At 49.2% G+C, this 19,017-nt stretch overlaps 1 long non-coding RNA gene across 1 annotated transcript; it reads left to right on the top strand.

Moving 5' to 3' along the window:
* Positions 1-4,298: 4,298 nt before the first annotated feature.
* LOC135405805 (uncharacterized) lies at positions 4,299-5,828 on the top strand. The gene is made up of 3 exons (XR_010426014.1): positions 4,299-4,576; positions 5,160-5,360; positions 5,747-5,828. It is a non-coding gene; the product is annotated as an uncharacterized LOC135405805 (long non-coding RNA).
* Positions 5,829-19,017: the final 13,189 nt, after the last annotated feature.

Raw genomic sequence — 19,017 nt, 5'->3', positions numbered from 1 at the left:
CAGCGGTATAGAATCTTTAATGTGTCCTCTCTCTACCAACCAGGTTTCTGCAATATCTTCCACACTGCGTCAAGTATCAACCAATGAAAGGACAGAACATACGCACAGTACAATACAATACAACAACTTATATGCAAAATCTACAATTTCCTTATTAATTACACATTTTTAGACTGCCACAACCCAGCCTGCCCCATGTGGAGCCTTGGGGGTGGCTCCTGCTACACCCAATGCCAGAAGAACACCACAGGAGACCCTGGGGAGGGAAGAAGGGAAGGAAAGAAGGAAATCTCAGTGCTATGCATCTGGAGCAGCTGGGGGAACTCCAGTGCCTCCCAAGACGCCCTGTCAGACACGTGAGGAACTGCAGAGTCGAGAGCTCTCCCCACGCACCCCTACGGCCCGCTCCGAAATAAATACCGTTGACTGCCCATGGAAGGTCCCCTTCAGAGTAGCGACACGATCCCCGTAGCCCCTTGCTCTGGATTCCCCCGCCCATTCCTGGCCTCACCCCTTTGTGCCCAGAGCCCACTAGCTTTGAGCTACAGGGAGCAGAGGGGCTCTGTTGCCACCCTGTCAGGCGGCGTCAGCTGTAGAACAGCTCCAGTGGCCAAGTGCAGGGCTGAGCTCTCCATGGGACTGTGTCTGGCTTCAGGCAGTTTTCTGACAGGGAATGGGACTATTCTAGACCAAAGGGAGCAATCAGGATCCAACATCTGCTTTGTTTAAGGCTATCAGGAGCCTTCTTGGTCGCTTATCCTTTGATTTTTGTCCAAATCTTGAAGTGGTTTTGATGAGGTACAAAAAGGAGGTGCAGAAAGCATGCCTTCCTCCCCCATAGACACGGTTTCCCCTCCGATCAGGGGGATCAGACCAAACCTCTGGTGGGAGCTGTTTTATTAAGCTTGTCAGACCTTGAACATCAGGGGAGCTGTGTACAGCTCGTGGCAGCAGGTGCTGGGGCCTTGGCCAGTGTCACCTGGAAGGGGAAAGGAGGAAAGGGGACCAGCACGCATCCCTGCTGCCCTGCATATCCCCTGAGCCAAGGGACACTTATGGACAGTTGTTCTGCACCTCCCCCTGTCCCCTTTTGGTCAGGGCTATCACCTGACACTGCGGTGACAGACGGGTTCATCAGGATATCCTTGGCAGAATGATGACGGCACTGAGTCACAGTTACAATTAAAGCTTCATTTTTTTTAACATCATGGTATGATCACTATAGCCCAGAATACCATGATTTGAGTAGCACAAGATTTCTATAAGCAGCACCAGCATAGCAAGATTTTGTAAGCCCTTTAGCACCGAATTGTACAGCACAGCTCAGCTTAGGATGCCTGATCACCTGGACCTGATCACTCTGCAGGCCAGGGCACATCCTAATCCTTGGTTTGTCATGTCAATATAACAATCTTAATCTAGACTTGAAACACGTTAACAGAACAGGAGTGGCCCTTTCAGGGGAGAAGAGTCTGTTTGGTATTAAGATGGGGCTCTGTGTGCTGCTGTGCTGCCCTGTGCTGCTGTGAGGCCATCCCAGCCTGGCAGGCAGGTGCCTGTGACCTGCAAGGCCTGTGAGGAGCAAAGGAGTCGGCCTGGGGCCTGGAAATGGGAAGGCTGATAGGGAGGGGGAGAAGGGGTCTTCCTGGCGCACTGGACCTTCAGGGACTGACGATGAGGGCAAAGGGGACTCATGTAGGACCAGCTTGGTCACAGAGCACAGCTGTTTCTGTCCTAAAATGCCCCCATATGAGCAGGAGGCAGGAGCAGAGGCACTGTTCACGAGTGCCATTGTTGATTGTCTTCATCAGAGAGCTCCTGAAGTGCTGCTGGGAGGACGGTAATACAGGACCTGGACATCAGGTTAGGGCAGGGGCATAAAAAGGTCACCTGAGAGGTGTAATGCAGGAGTAAATGCAGATACTTTGTCTGGGTAAGGGATACAAGGAGCCTCCCCAAGGATGACAGGGATAAAACCAGCTGCTGCAAGACGTGATGAAAAAAGCCATCCAAGCAAAGTCATGCCCGAGCTGGATGCCCCAAGTCTAAAAGAAGAAACACCTCGGAGTGGAGCAGGAGCCATATGAACTGTGCTGAGCTGGGCAGGAGTGAAAGCACCTGTCCTGAGAAGAACTGAGTAAAACTTGATGCCCCATTCCAGGCAGGGGCCAAACCAGCCAGGTCAAGTGTTGTTAAATAACAACCAGCTGCATCCTTGGCGCATGAGAAACACTATCTGCCTGCTGAGCAGAGGTTACACCAGGTGTCCAGAGGACTGCCTGTTGCTAAACACCTCTGAAACTGTCGGGATAAATAGGACCCTCTAACAAATTGGCTTTTTAGTGTTAGAAAGCAAGGGATTACTTTTATTTGCAGCCCTGCGTGTGCACGTGGCTGACAAAAATCCTGCCTCCGTACTGACAGCAAGACATCGCTTTTCACCTATTTATACAGATTTGGCAAACAAAGAAATTAATGTTCATTGCTTCCAAATTACATCACTCACTCCCTTTCATTAATTAGTATTCTATGTGGGATTGGTTATTAATTTCTCACTTTCTACTGTAATAACTTCATATCTTTAATCTTTTTTGTGTATTTTCCCTCCCCTAGGGATTTTCTGACACAAATGCTGAGCCTTTGTTAGTCTTCTTCTTTAGCTGCTGGTTTCTGCAGAAGGTCCTTGTAGTCCATAAATCTTGTGTTCCAGATCTCCTCCTTCAACAGGACATCTTTCTCTGACAGGCTTTCTCCACTGAAGCATAACAGGGTTAACTTCAACAAAACTTACAGTTTTAGTACTTTTCCCAGGCTGTGTTCTCCCAAAGGAGCTTATGACAATTTTTACTCCATGCTGGCTAAAGTTGATTTAAGGCTGAACGCACCGCCTATGATGTGTGTTAAAAACAACTAATCAAAAAGTTAATTAGGAACACTAAAAAAATTAGAAAAGTTTTATGATTTCCAACAAGCCCAAAACAACATAGGCCAAGTGCAGCAGGGACAAAACTGTCTCTATCCATTGATGCCAGGAAAAGGCAACAGTAGTAAAACTCAACAGCCACAGGTGCTATTAAGCCGGTATTTGTTTATTTCGGCGCCGGACGTGCAGGGGATAGCTCCGCCTAACACGCGCGTGCCCTCACCATCCAGAGTGGGAGTCTGGCTAAAGCTGCGGCTGATCAAAACCTGACCAACCCTAGCGGCAGGAGTAAATGGGAAGCTGCTAAAAAGCCATCCAGGAACGTTTTCAGAGCTTGAGGACAAGACAGCAGCTGGGCGGGGGCCAGCAGCCAGCCAAGGTCCTCCCAGCGCAGCCTCTGAAGGGTTCCTTTGGCAGTCCCAGTTCAGGGTCAGCCCATGGTTGTACCCTGGGGGCAGATGAAATTAATTGGAAATGAACCCATAAGAGTCCAGGTGCTTTGCTAAGAGTCTCCCTGATAGAAGTGGCAGTGAAACCCTCAGCGTCTTGGGGGCCAGAAAAGCTGTGACCTGGCTCAGTTACAGCCCTGAGCAGGCTTTTACTCCTCAGGCCGTGTGGCTCAGGGAAGGTGTGGGAGCTCTGTCAGAGGATGACGAGCCCTTTGCCACCAGCACGGGGGGAGGTCCAGTGGCTTCCACCTGGCGGACGTGCCATGTGGGTTCCTGTGCCCAAGAACCATGTGGTTCCATGTGGTTCCATGGGGTTCCATGTGACCCCATGTCACAAAGGGGCAGAGATGTGGCACCCATCCGGTATCCTGAGGAGCGCGCCAACGAAAATCAGTTGGACAGAGTTGGCCTTCGGGATAACTCAGCTCCTTCCTTTGCTACTTGTGTGCCTGCCTTTTTTGGATGGTTTATTGCTTACTGACCATTTCTCCTCAACTTTCCTCCTCTTTCAAAGGTAATGCTTTGACTTTTGGCCCAGATCATAGAGCAGGGTATATGGGATAAAAGTATAGGCTGATTTATACCTTCCTAGCTGTAGGCTGAGCTGTTACAACTTTTATAGGCTGGCCAGGTATGACCTAGGCTAGAATTCCAGTTTGCTGATTCTTGGTTTTTTTTCCATAGCCTAGGATAGGTAAGCAGGGAGGTGACTGTAGTCTGAGGGGATGGGCTCAGCCCACCTTGATTGCTGTGGGAGGGAGGGAGGCAGAAAAAGGAGAGCAGCAAAGGCAGCAGTTAAAGTAGTGGCTGAAAGACGGTCACTCCTAGGAGGTGGGAAAGCCAGAGGGCTCTGTTGCTGAAGCAGTGTCAGGAGAGCAGCAGGGCCTCTTCAGAGAAGGTAACGTCCATTGGAGCATTTCAAAAGGGCCTTTGAACCCGCTGTGAGTTGGTGCCCCGCGCCTGATCATAAGGGCGTGAGCTGCAGCTCAGCAGCAGTTACGAGCACCACTGAAAGACTTGGTGGGGGATGCCGTTCTGCGTTTATTTAGAGTTTTGATACTTTCGGTGAGCTACAGTAATTTCTTTGCAACTAGGTGACGGGATTGGTGCTGTTCTCTTTCTGGAGAGAAAGACATCCTTGGTCATCTAAAGCATTGCACTCTCTTCCTGAGAGAGGCAATGGCCACAGCAGGGAACGACTCCTGTGAGTAATAGCTTCACCAGCAGGTTTGGACTTTGTGAACTGCCACAGACAACTGACACGGCTGGTGGTCAAATCCCAGAATGATGTGCTCACAACCTAGAGTGATCTCTGGGATGTTTCCTGAGAGCAGTCAAACTGACCCCCGTGTTTACAATTCGACCCAGGAAAACACCTTTTGTCGCTCCTCTGACACTAGGTACAAGACTTTGAAAGCTACCATTGCTCGTAGAGAGGTCTGCCATCCTTTGGGTTACCTTCCGTGCTCAGTATTTATTTGTTTTCAACAAGTTACAATCAGGAAAAGGGATGGCTTCACTGATAACCCAGTCTAGAACTCTACTGAGAAAGGAAGGTAGCCTGCGGCCCAGAAACCAGATTGTGGGTTTGTTGGACTCTCAGCAACGTAAAGAGGGGAATGGATTTTTCCAAAACAGTAAATTTAAATGGCACTGTTTAAGCTTCCCCTGATGTTGTTGGGTTGGCAGTTGAAGCAGATGGTCCTGAGTGCTCCTGTAGAGACCTCACTGTTTAAATATGCCTTTGTGCCTCATTTCATCTCTTTTCAAATGGAATTTCCCTGCAGTCATTGCCGAGGGAATGACTCCGCCACAAAGGATCCTCTTTCCCCCCGAGAAGATTTGCATGGTCTGGCAGCAAAGACAGAGTGCTGGAGCAGGACTCCTCAATGTGGGCAACACATGCTTCCTTAATGCTGTCCTGCAATGCCTGACATACACCCCGCCGCTGGCCAACTATCTGCTCTCCCGGGAGCACAGCCAGGCCTGTGAGTACTCTTAGGGACATCTCCCTGTGAATCTGTTCATCAAATCCCAAGGATTCCCAGAACCTGAAATTTGATTTAGGAGAAAAGCAGCCCTTTGTCAGCCCCAGAACTTGTGTTCTTTGTACACTCAGGAGCCACCTGTCCTATCCAGCTGTCTTATTCTTCATGAAGGCACATCTTTCTAGCTCTGGGTCTCTATTCCTGCAAGTTAAAACCTCAGTTTAGCATTCCTCTGAAGAACATTTTCTACGCACTAAAACGTCCCGTGCTTGTTGAAACACTGGGAGGAGTGGCATATTGCACTGGAGTGGGAGTGGAAGAAGAGGAGTATTCCACCACTAGGGATATTTTGCTAACCAGAGGACCTTCTCTCCCTCCCTCCTCAGGTCGCCAACAAGGCTTCTGCATGATGTGCATCATGGAAGCGCATGTTAACAAGGTCCTGCGTTCAGTCAGTGCCATCCTGCCTTGGGCTGTTCTCAGGGCTTTCAGATGTATGCGATTTCAGGTTCTTTGACAGGTTTTCTTCCCTTCCTGTAGGAGACAACTACTAACTTCCTGTTTCTTAGTCATAGGAGAACATTTTCAGCTTGGCAGGGAGGAAGATGCCCATGACTTCTTATGCTGTACTGTCAACGCCATGCAGAGAGCTTGTCTGAGTGCAAGCAACAAGTAAGCACAAGCAAGTTACCTTTACAAAGTTCTGAGCCCTTTGGACTCCTTGATGTGGCCTCATCAAGGAAAACCTACAGCCGGGGCTTGGAGGAAGTAATGCTCTGTCTTACGACTTGTTTCCAGCTTGGACATATCATCTCAATCTACTACCATTGTCCATCAAATATTTGGAGGCTTTCTGAGATCCAGAGGTATGTTTCTACAACAGCTGCTCTCCTTGGCACTGCCTGTGCCCTTCTGTCTGCCTGTGCCCAACAGCTGGCCCTGGGACTAGCAGGGCAGGTACAATGAGCACAAAGCAGTACCATCGTTCAGCTCACCATTGCTCGGCATTTTGATTTTTCCTTCCAGTCATCTGCTTCAGCTGCAAAGCCATTTCTGATTCCTATGAGGCCTTCCTGGATGTCCCCTTGGATATCAAAGTAAGAGGTTTTGCAGTTGTGCTTCAAGACATGGCAAGGCTTTTCAGAGTCAACACATTTGTCCTGAAAGCATATACTGTGAACACAAGAGGTCTTGGTCGTGGATGGGAAGGGGAAGGGATGTTGTCCTCCTGCAGAGGCCATGGCACTGGTCTCTCTGTAGGTGCTGGCTTGAAGCTGGACAAGCACCCATTCTGCGCTCTGCACCCTTGACATATCCTCCTCCTTCTTCCCTTTGCCCTCCTTCAACACCTGTCTGGCTTCCAGGCTGATGGGTTGGATTGTTTTCACTACTGATGACCCTACATAACATCAGTAGCTCAATGGCAGGTGATAGAGAGAGGGAGCTCTTGATTGCCCCTGAGAACCTCTGGGACAGGGGAAATGTTCAGCACCACACTCTCTTTCTGGCTCCTTCTGGATACAGCTTGCAGATTCATGGCGGGTCTCCTCAGCATCAGCTACAGGGGTTTTCTTGTCAGCTCCTGGAAAATGTTTGGGTCAGGGCATTTGCTGTAGCTCAGTGCACCGATTTCTCAATTCTCCAGGCAGCCTCATCCCTCACTGCAGCTCTGGAGGACTTTGTAACACCTGAGCACCTGGATGGGGAAAACTGCTTTAAATGTAGCAAGTAAGATGATTACTAACAACATATTAACACGAGACTCTGTGTGAGGGGGCTACAAGTCATTGAGCAGAAGTCATTTTCTCGTGGAAGTTTACTGCACACTGATGAGACACAGTTTTGTTTGACTGGTTTTTTGGGGGAGGGGGGTTGGGGTTTTTTCTTTGTTTGTTTGTTTGTTTGTTTGTTTGTTTTAAATATGGCACCGAATTGCCTTAAAATAGCATAAGGATGCAGGAGACAAGAAAGGTTGTCTGACTGCCTTGGTGGAAGATAGGGTGCATTTCAGCGCTGTGCTCTGTGCTTGGTTTCAAGGTGTGAGAAGAATGTTGCCGCCACTAAGAGGTTCACTGTCCACTGTGCACCCAAGGTTCTCACTGTGTGTCTGAAGAGGTTTGACTGCTTCACTGGTGGCAAGATCAGCAAGGTGTGTACACTATTGGTGTGCAGCTTTCTCTTCAAGAAGCAGATTTCCTAAAGCAGTATGCTTGTCACAAGCTGCTTGTCTTGGGTTTTTTGGGGTCCCTTCTGGGGAGTGGAAAGTTCCTGTGGGAAGACAGGCAAGCACTGTGCTCTGATAGGGCTGCTTTGACTGAGAAGGGTTTCCTGCCACCCAAACGATGTTATGTTGCTTTATGGAAAACCAAGTGCTCATGAGCCCCAGAGATGTATTGATACCCCTGGACTGGCCCCTGCACTTGGTAGGCTATTTCATGTCACAGACCAGGGTCATTTCTGAGCCCTCTTGGTCTCTCCATAGGTTGTAGAGTATCCGGAGTACTTGGATCTTCGCCCATACATGTCTCAGGCAGATGGAGAAGCACTCCTCTACTCCTTATATGCTGTCCTGGTGCACAGTGGTGTCAGCTGTCATGGAGGACACTATTTCTGCTACACAAAGGTAAAAGAGCAACTTCCTTCCCAATGGGGAAAAATGTGTGCTGGGGAAGATAAACTTTCCCGTCAGTGTTACTGACAGCCAAAGTTTTGGGGCAGAAGGCCTCCTTAGTGGCTGGACTGCATTTGTTTTGACATGCTCTCGGTTTGGCAGTTTCCTACCTGTGTTTTTGGAGAGAAACCATGGAGAGATCCTTGCCTTTTTTTTACAGGCCAGCAATGGATTGTGGTACCGGATGGACGATGAATCTGTGCAGCTCTGTTCCATTGACACAGTTCTCAGGCAGCAAGCCTACCTGCTGTTCTATGCCAGGTAATAACCAGGATTCAAATAGGTTCAGAATACATTTCCTTTGCCTCATTTGCAGTTGTGCTTCTCACCTTCCGGAGTGTTTTTCTCATCAAATGAAATTACTACCTGCATCATTCAGTGCTGTCAAATCTGAACTACTCCGTGTCTGTCCTTTACTGGGCTTCAGGCTGCGGCCCGGATGGAATCTGCTACTTGCCTGGTCTCTGATGTTGACTCTTGTAGATAAGAGGACTTAAAGAGGACCTCCAGGAAAGATGGGGAGGCACCATTTGTCAGGGAATGTAGTGACAGGATGAAGGCTATCAGTTTTCAGCTAACAGAGGGCAGGTTTACATTAGATATTGGGAAGGAATTCTTTGCTGTAAGGGTGCTGAGACACTGGCACAGGTTGCCACAGCATCTGTGGGGGCCCCATCCCTGGAAGTGTTCAAGGCCAGGTTGGACAGGGCTTGGAGAAACCTTGGAATAGTGGAGGGTGTTCCTGCCCACCACAGCGGGGTGGAACACGATAAAGTTAAAGGTCCCTTGCAACCCAAACAAGTCTGTGAATTTAGGAAATGGAGGCTGTGGGAGGTATAGAGATGAGGTTTTTGTTGGGACAGAGGCAAACTTGGTGGGAAGACCCTAGCTGAGTTTCCCATTAGTGTCCTTGGTTAAGTCTTCTCTCTGTCATAGAAGCCTCTCTGAGAAAATGACTGAACCCCAGAGGAGGTTGCAACAACAGCTCTAAACTGAGATCCCTCTTTTGTTTTTCTCCAGATGCTCTGATCTGAGAATTGGAGAAAGGCCTTCTTCCTCACTGGCACCATCACATGCCCCTTCCTTCCTCAGTCAGTGTGTGGCCAGCAGCAAGCAGGCGGGCTCTGTTGGACCACAGGCTCTGACTGGTAGGACTAAGGTAACTTTGGGGTCATGGGTCAGGGCATCAGAGGAAGAGTGGATTTCTTTCTGGGATCTCAGCATTTCTCTTTTGCCCCTCACACACCGCACCTTTCTTCACAGCCACAACGCTGCTCCCTCTCAAAGCATCCCACCTGGATCCATCCCTTTTGTGCGCCTCTGGCCTTTTGGTCTTAGTAGCCCTCCAAAAGAGCCTTTTGGAGGCCCCAAACTGTCCTGTCCCAGAACTTGTAGGGGTTCCCCACTGCTCTGATCCTTTCAGGAGAAAAGGGCAGGAACTCTCCACAGCTCTCTTTGCAGGGCATGAAGGACACTGGCAGGGAGCGGTCCCGCAGCAGATTCCCTCTGTGGGGCAGGGATCTCCGCAGCTGGTCTGGGGACACCACAGACTATGATGACGCTTCAGAGAGAAGAACTGGTCCTCCAAGTCGTGACCGTGGTCCTAGGGATAGCACAGCTGCAAGGCCTTCCAAGAGGATCTGCCGGTGGGCTCCCGCTCCCAGGGCTGCTCAGGAGCAAACCTTGCTGAGGCAGAGGGAGCCAAGCAGATCTGTGCGGGGAACTTACAACCTTGGCAGCCGGTTTGTGCAGTACACAGACTGTGACCGCTCACTGCGGAAGAGAAAGAGGGAGAGAACAAGTCCTCCACGTTGTGACCAAGTCTTAGTGAATACTGCAGTTCCAGGGCCCTCCAAAGCCAGCTCCAAGCAGGCTCTCATGCTCCGGGCTGCTCGGGAGCAAACCCGACAGAGGCAGAGAGAGCAGAGAAGATCAACATGGCGGGGCTGTGATTGCCACAGCCAGTTTGGGCAGCACACAGACTACCGCCCTTCAGAGAAGAAGAGGAGGGTTTCCACGCCCCAGAGATTCACGTCAGACAAGCATTCAGGGCACTCTGGCAATGATGGCGTTGGATTATGGCCCTGGCTCAAGCAGAACGGAAGACTAGCACTGCGTTTATTAGCCAAGGCATCCTTGTTTTCGATACGCCTTCTCAGACCTGAGTGAATGATTTATCTAAGTAGATGATAGTTACAATAATATAGAAATATCATTAGAAATATAGAAATATATATAGAAATATAGAATATATATAGAGAGAAATATATATAGAAATATAGAATATATAGAGGGAAATATATATAGAAATATATACAGAAATATAATATAGAAATATAGAAATATATATAGAAATATAGAATATATATATAGAAATATATATAGAAATATAGAAATATATATAGAAATATAATATAGAAGTAATATTTTATAATACATTGTTACATGTTATATATCTTCAGCAATAGATAGTAATGTTATAAGAAATATTATTAAAATAATAAAATAAGAAATACTAAAATACTGTAATCAGAATTATTTATTCCACGTTGTAGACAATTATAGCTACAAACATCTCAGCCTCGGCCATATCAATCAACAGAACTGGTCTACTCTGGCCTCAAATCGGGAGGCCTGGAGACACACCATCTCTAACGCTGCTGTTTCCTTTGAGAACGCACGCAGAATCACTCTCGAGGAGAAAAGACAAGGCAGAAAGAATCATGTCTTGCAGAATATACCACCTAGGGAGTCTTTCTGCTGTGCCTTTTGCAATCGGATATGTCTATCTCGCATTGGCCTCCTAAGCCACCAGCGTGCTTGTAACAAATGTGGATAGAGCCTTCTGAAATCTTCGTTCGAGAAGCCCAGCCACGATGATGTGTTTAAGACGGGTGTTCCATAATTTAGTGTTCTCACTGAAACCATGCAAATCGTGCGCCACTCGCTCACTTCCCACTCCTCCTTTCCTTCCCACTCCCCCTCCATCCTGAGGCAGGCTGGACGGGACAATTGGAGGCACAAAAGGTAAAGATCGCAGGCTGAGATAAGAACAACTTACTGGAAACGGCAATGAAATAAGAAAACAGTGCAGCAACAGAACAGTAACAGAAACAATACTAATAACAGAGTGTACAAGGGAGGCAAATGACTCACACGTGATTGCTCACCAGTTGGTGCCCAACTTTGCCACCACGCACACAACCTGGAAGAGACCCCTTCCCCCATCCTTGACAAAATGAGGAATAACCTCTATGTCCTGGCTGTGCCCCCTCCTGGATACTGCCCAAATTAACACTGTCCTGACCAGAAGCAGGACAATCACCTTCAGGATGTGCAGCACAGCTTTCGGGTCTGCACCGGAGGCACTGGATCCCTCCATGCCAGGGAGGGGAGACATCAGAGATGAGCAGACTTTGGAAATCCCTCACCTCTCACTCCGGCCCATTTTTTCTCATTTTATGGGATGGAAGACTACATACCCAACTCCTCCCAGTGTCCTTCTCACTGGAAATCCCCTGAGCTTTGATTCCTTTGCTGACATGCTGCTTCCTCTGGGAAAAGCAGCCAGAAAACCCAAGGCCATTGCTTTGAGGGAAGGGCTTTCTTAGAACACTTTTCCTGAAGTGCACCCAGGAAGGCTGGGCTGCAGCAGCACAGGGCCCCCATGGCTTTGCTACATCTCATCCAGAACACCTGGAAGCCCTTCTCTCACCATCCAACCGCTCCCCTGCCCTGTCTTCCCCACCCCACAGGCATGCTGCCGAGGAGTTAACAAACTTCACAGTTCAATCCTGATAGCCCACTGCTGACTGGGATGGGGGGAGACCAGGGGCACTTTTGGCCCCCATCAGCACCAGCTCTTGGGACAGCCAGGCTCTCTCCTGACATGTGGGCTCATCTCTGCAGCTTTGCTGTCCTCCACAGGGCGTTGGCTGAAAAAAATCATCTTCTAGAAAAGATATATGACACCAGCCCAGGGGTCAGCAGCACCACATGAGAGCTTGGCAAGATGCCCTGAGGACAGCCAGGCCAGGCAGAGAGAGGTGGAAGGACCACAGGGGCTCTCTGAAGCAGCCACATTGTACAACAGAGACAATGGGGCTGAATAAACACTGGGCTGAAAGATGAGAGTGCTCTTACAAGGGAAATTTACAGCTGCTGTACAGGCCTGGGGCTCTTGCTGGAAAGCTTCAGTCTCTGGGCTCCCGGTGCCCAAAGGCATTGCAGATAACTCCTTCTCAAGCAATGGCAGGGAGCAGGGTGGAGAAGTCAAGGATGAGGCAGATCAGAAAGACTGGGGCAGCACAAAGAGATCTACAAGGGAGAGAGACAGCATCTGAAAGGCACTCCTTGCTGACCTAGGAGCTGGTGCCGTGGGCTCTACAACTGCTGCCTGCAGTCAGCTTGGAAGCTCTGGCAGTTTTAACAGGAGGTTTGTCTGCAAACAAGATGCAGAGACGTTACGATGATGGATGCGGGTATATTCCTGACCTAGGCTCTCCAGAGGGAGATTCGCTGTCTCCTCATGGGCCATAGAGGCTTTTAATATGGGATGAACTTCACTTGGTCTCCCCAAGCTCATGTCCAACCTGTTCCATGGCCTCTGACTGCGATCTGCTGTCCACCTAGCTTCATCCTCCCTCACAACCCTGGGGACTCCTTGGAGATGAAGGGCTGCTGTGCCAGCACCTACTGCTCCAGGAAGGGAGTGCAAGGGGAAGATGCTACAGTCGCAGGGGCAAAGAAGGTTCATTTTGCCATGGGATCCCAGGAGGTCACCATGCACATCGTCAATGGGGTCTGAAAAAAGAAAACTTACAGATGTTGAGGCAGCTGAGCTCATCAAGCACATGTAGAAAAGCTCCTGATTTCAGTATGGCTGGCTCTTTTGAAATGCCCCAGGAAGGAAGATTTGGTCTCAGGCATCATCAGCCCCATTGGCCAGTCTAGACAGAACTGCCTGGACTTGAATCAGAAGTTTGTGGATAAGAGATTTAGCTTCATTTAGCTAGAGATGGGATATCTCTCTCCAGTGAGCCAGCTGCTTGCCATTCCGTTAGTCCCTGACCACAAGCAGCACTGAATCTGTGATCTCTCCCCCTCCAGAGTCCCTGGGTAACCCTGAAAGCACTGCTTCAGGATCAGGTTCTGCAAGAGGCCTTCCAAAAAGCAGCTAGGGGATTAGGTGAGGGGAAGAACCAGAAAATCGCACACATTCTTCCCTGGATTCGTGAAAGACAATAAGAAAGAAATACAAGACCCCCAAAAGCAAGTCCACTTGATGGGAGCGGCAGGGGAGCATCTCTGGTTCAGTAGTGATACGACGCACTCAACTGCAGCTTGCAGACAAGAATCCTGAAACATTCCAGTAGCCAAGATTGCCACCTGATCCCAAGGTCCCCTGTCCTCTGCCCCATGCATTTCCACGGGACCAAAGCCCCTATGCACAGCAAAAGGAAAGTATGGGAATGGACACACATGGTAACTTGCTCCTGGCCTTTTCAGCCTATGGAGGAAGACAACTTCCCTCATTAGAAAATGAAGCAGGTCTGAGCTGGACTTTCTCAAAACACTCTAAAGCCAGAGGCAGGTTTCTCCCACAAGCGACAGCAAAGCCCTCCTCCTGCCCATGTTGTTTGGGAAATGGCACAAGAACCAGGAGAATCACAGAGAGATTCACACCTTCAGAGACACCAGTGAGTGCAGCCCCTCCTGACATCATCTGGGCAGAAGCCTCCAGCCCTTGGGATGACTTTGCCTCCTAACAGAGGTGCCAGAGCATCTGATCTGGATTTACCAGGCCTGCCTTAGTACCATGCCACAATAATTGTCGCAGCATCCCAGCCTTTCCTTGCTCGAGCCAGTCTGTTTATAGGTTGTTTGGATCTCCACCTCCACATTGCAGGGGGATTGAACACCACTGATCCCATCCACTTCTACCTCTGACCTGAAGGGAGAGGAAGATTTCCCCGTTTGCTGTTGTGGCAAGTGGTGCCTCTCTGCAAGAGATTTCATCTCCTGCTCGGGGCCCCTCTGCACTGGCCAGGCTCACTCCATGCTGCTGGACCTCTCCCAGCCCCTCTAAGCAGGGCTCCGGTCAAGTCTTCGTAACAACTCCCCATTCCTCAGAATAGCTTGGCACTCCTGTAGCACTTTGGGTGGGGAATGCCAAACTCACACCAACGAATGGCTCTGTCCGATCACCTGAGGAGTAGCAGGTACCACCCAGTGCGGAGGTCAGCGCTTGAATAAAGACCTCCCCAACTTTTCTGGGTGCAGCTGGTAAGGCGATTTTGTTATAAAAGTAGCGGGGCAACTGAACTGCTTAAAGGGAGGAACAAAAGGGCACAAACAGCACTGCGCAAAATGGCTCCAGCCTTAAATAACGTGGGTAAGGAAGGCACTGGAACAGAAGATGGGGTTTAGGCGGAGCATGCAAATTACAACCAATCATAGGAGATAGGGGCTGAACATAACCATACACGGTACTGCGTTGTTGCGGACGACGGGAAAGTATCACACGATCACAGTATTGATCATGACTAATCCAACTTTATTGCTGTAAGCTCCATGCTTATAAAGGTTAATAATTAGGCTCATTAATATTCCAAATACAAGCTCATCATTGGCTCCTAATTACCTAAGTTATATTTGCGCAAATGCTGCCTCTTTCTCATGGCTATAGTTACTTTATTTACTATTTGCTACTTTCTCTACCTTTCCCATCCTGTTGCTCTAATTTTTCTATCACGTATGCAGTTTCTTAAACAATACAGCTTCACAGCAGACAATGCAGCCTTGCAGTTTCTTAGACAAAGCAGTTTCACAAACACACTGATCAGTGACCTTCTAATAGTTTTCTTGCTTTAGCGTGAGACCAGCGGTATAGAATCTTTAATGTGTCCTCTCTCTACCAACCAGGTTTCTGCAATATCTTCCACACTGCGTCAAGTATCAACCAATGAAAGGACAGAACATACGCACAGTACAATACAATACAACAACTTATATGCAAAATCTACAATTTCCTTATTAATTACACATTTTTAGACTGCCACAACCCAGCCTGCCCCATGTGGAGCCTTGGGGGTGGCTCCTGCTACACCCAATGCCAGAAGAACACCACAGGAGACCCTGGGGAGGGAAGAAGGGAAGGAAAGAAGGAAATCTCAGTGCTATGCATCTGGAGCAGCTGGGGGAACTCCAGTGCCTCCCAAGACGCCCTGTCAGACACGTGAGGAACTGCAGAGTCGAGAGCTCTCCCCACGCACCCCTACGGCCCGCTCCGAAATAAATACCGTTGACTGCCCATGGAAGGTCCCCTTCAGAGTAGCGACACGATCCCCGTAGCCCCTTGCTCTGGATTCCCCCGCCCATTCCTGGCCTCACCCCTTTGTGCCCAGAGCCCACTAGCTTTGAGCTACAGGGAGCAGAGGGGCTCTGTTGCCACCCTGTCAGGCGGCGTCAGCTGTAGAACAGCTCCAGTGGCCAAGTGCAGGGCTGAGCTCTCCATGGGACTGTGTCTGGCTTCAGGCAGTTTTCTGACAGGGAATGGGACTATTCTAGCCCAAAGGGAGCAATCAGGATCCAACATCTGCTTTGTTTAAGGCTATCAGGAGCCTTCTTGGTCGCTTATCCTTTGATTTTTGTCCAAATCTTGAAGTGGTTTTGATGAGGTACAAAAAGGAGGTGCAGAAAGCATGCCTTCCTCCCCCATAGACACGGTTTCCCCTCCGATCAGGGGGATCAGACCAAACCTCTGGTGGGAGCTGTTTTATTAAGCTTGTCAGACCTTGAACATCAGGGGAGCTGTGTACAGCTCGTGGCAGCAGGTGCTGGGGCCTTGGCCAGTGTCACCTGGAAGGGGAAAGGAGGAAAGGGGACCAGCACGCATCCCTGCTGCCCTGCATATCCCCTGAGCCAAGGGACACTTATGGACAGTTGTTCTGCACCTCCCCCTGTCCCCTTTTGGTCAGGGCTATCACCTGACACTGCGGTGACAGACGGGTTCATCAGGATATCCTTGGCAGAATGATGACGGCACTGAGTCACAGTTACAATTAAAGCTTCATTTTTTTTAACATCATGGTATGATCACTATAGCCCAGAATACCATGATTTGAGTAGCACAAGATTTCTATAAGCAGCACCAGCATAGCAAGATTTTGTAAGCCCTTTAGCACCGAATTGTACAGCACAGCTCAGCTTAGGATGCCTGATCACCTGGACCTGATCACTCTGCAGGCCAGGGCACATCCTAATCCTTGGTTTGTCATGTCAATATAACAATCTTAATCTAGACTTGAAACACGTTAACAGAACAGGAGTGGCCCTTTCAGGGGAGAAGAGTCTGTTTGGTATTAAGATGGGGCTCTGTGTGCTGCTGTGCTGCCCTGTGCTGCTGTGAGGCCATCCCAGCCTGGCAGGCAGGTGCCTGTGACCTGCAAGGCCTGTGAGGAGCAAAGGAGTCGGCCTGGGGCCTGGAAATGGGAAGGCTGATAGGGAGGGGGAGAAGGGGTCTTCCTGGCGCACTGGACCTTCAGGGACTGACGATGAGGGCAAAGGGGACTCATGTAGGACCAGCTTGGTCACAGAGCACAGCTGTTTCTGTCCTAAAATGCCCCCATATGAGCAGGAGGCAGGAGCAGAGGCACTGTTCACGAGTGCCATTGTTGATTGTCTTCATCAGAGAGCTCCTGAAGTGCTGCTGGGAGGACGGTAATACAGGACCTGGACATCAGGTTAGGGCAGGGGCATAAAAAGGTCACCTGAGAGGTGTAATGCAGGAGTAAATGCAGATACTTTGTCTGGGTAAGGGATACAAGGAGCCTCCCCAAGGATGACAGGGATAAAACCAGCTGCTGCAAGACGTGATGAAAAAAGCCATCCAAGCAAAGTCATGCCCGAGCTGGATGCCCCAAGTCTAAAAGAAGAAACACCTCGGAGTGGAGCAGGAGCCATATGAACTGTGCTGAGCTCGGCAGGAGTGAAACCACCTGTCCTGAGAAGAACTGAGTAAAACTTGATGCCCCATTCCAGGCAGGGGCCAAACCAGCCAGGTCAAGTGTTGTTAAATAACAACCAGCTGCATCCTTGGCGCATGAGAAACACTATCTGCCTGCTGAGCAGAGGTTACACCAGGTGTCCAGAGGACTGCCTGTTGCTAAACACCTCTGAAACTGTCGGGATAAATAGGACCCTCTAACAAATTGGCTTTTTAGTGTTAGAAAGCAAGGGATTACTTTTATTTGCAGCCCTGCGGGTGCATGTGGCTGACAAAAATCCTGCCTCCGTACTGACAGCAAGACATCGCTTTTCACCTATTTATACAGATTTGGCAAACAAAGAAATTAATGTTCATTGCTTCCAAATTACATCACTCACTCCCTTTCATTAATTAGTATTCTATGTGGGATTGGTTATTAATTTCTCACTTTCTACTGTAATAACTTCATATCTTTAATCTTTTTTGTGTATTTTCCCTCCCCTAGGGATTTTCTGACACAAATGCTGAGCCTTTGTTAGTCTTCTTCTTTAGCTGCTGGTTTCTGCAGAAGGTCCTTGTAGTCCATAAATCTTGTGTTCCAGATCTCCTCCTTCAACAGGACATCTTTCTCTGACAGGCTTTCTCCACTGAAGCATAACAGGGTTAACTTCAACAAAACTTACAGTTTTAGTACTTTTCCCAGGCTGTGTTCTCCCAAAGGAGCTTATGACAATTTTTACTCCATGCTGGCTAAAGTTGATTTAAGGCTGAACGCACCGCCTATGATGTGTGTTAAAAACAACTAATCAAAAAGTTAATTAGGAACACTAAAAAAATTAGAAAAGTTTTATGATTTCCAACAAGCCCAAAACAACATAGGCCAAGTGCAGCAGGGACAAAACTGTCTCTATCCATTGATGCCAGGAAAAGGCAACAGTAGTAAAACTCAACAGCCACAGGTGCTATTAAGCCGGTATTTGTTTATTTCGGCGCCGGACGTGCAGGGGATAGCTCCGCCTAACACGCGCGTGCCCTCACCATCCAGAGTGGGAGTCTGGCTAAAGCTGCGGCTGATCAAAACCTGACCAACCCTAGCGGCAGGAGTAAATGGGAAGCTGCTAAAAAGCCATCCAGGAACGTTTTCAGAGCTTGAGGACAAGACAGCAGCTGGGCGGGGGCCAGCAGCCAGCCAAGGTCCTCCCAGCGCAGCCTCTGAAGGGTTCCTTTGGCAGTCCCAGTTCAGGGTCAGCCCATGGTTGTACCCTGGGGGCAGATGAAATTAATTGGAAATGAACCCATAAGAGTCCAGGTGCTTTGCTAAGAGTCTCACTGATAGAAGTGGCAGTGAAACCCTCAGCGTCTTGGGGGCCAGAAAAGCTGTGACCTGGCTCAGTTACAGCCCTGAGCAGGCTTTTACTCCTCAGGCCGTGTGGCTCAGGGAAGGTGTGGGAGCTCTGTCAGAGGATGACGAGCCCTTTGCCACCAGCACGGGGGGAGGTCCAGTGGCTTCCACCTGGCGGACGTGCCATGTGGGTTCCTGTGCCCAAGAACCATGTGGTTCCATGTGGTTCCATGGGGTTCCATGTGACCCCATGTCACAAAGGGGCAGAGATGTGGCACCCATCCGGTATCCTGAGGAGCGCGCCAACGAAAATCAGTTGGACAGAGTTGGCCTTCGGGATAACTCAGCTCCTTCCTTTGCTACTTGTGTGCCTGCCTTTTTTGGATGGTTTATTGCTTACTGACCATTTCTCCTCAACTTTCCTCCTCTTTCAAAGGTAATGCTTTGACTTTTGGCCCAGATCATAGAGCAGGGTATATGGGATAAAAGTATAGGCTGATTTATACCTTCCTAGCTGTAGGCTGAGCTGTTACAACTTTTATAGGCTGGCCAGGTATGACCTAGGCTAGAATTCCAGTTTGCTGATTCTTGGTTTTTTTTCCATAGCCTAGGATAGGTAAGCAGGGAGGTGACTGTAGTCTGAGGGGATGGGCTC

The sequence above is a fragment of the Pseudopipra pipra genome, chromosome W (assembly GCF_036250125.1).
Source record: "Pseudopipra pipra isolate bDixPip1 chromosome W, bDixPip1.hap1, whole genome shotgun sequence".
NCBI lineage: Eukaryota > Metazoa > Chordata > Aves > Passeriformes > Pipridae > Pseudopipra > Pseudopipra pipra.
The sequence above is the reverse complement of the archived record's forward strand: the minus strand, read 5'-3'. Positions and strand labels throughout refer to the sequence as shown.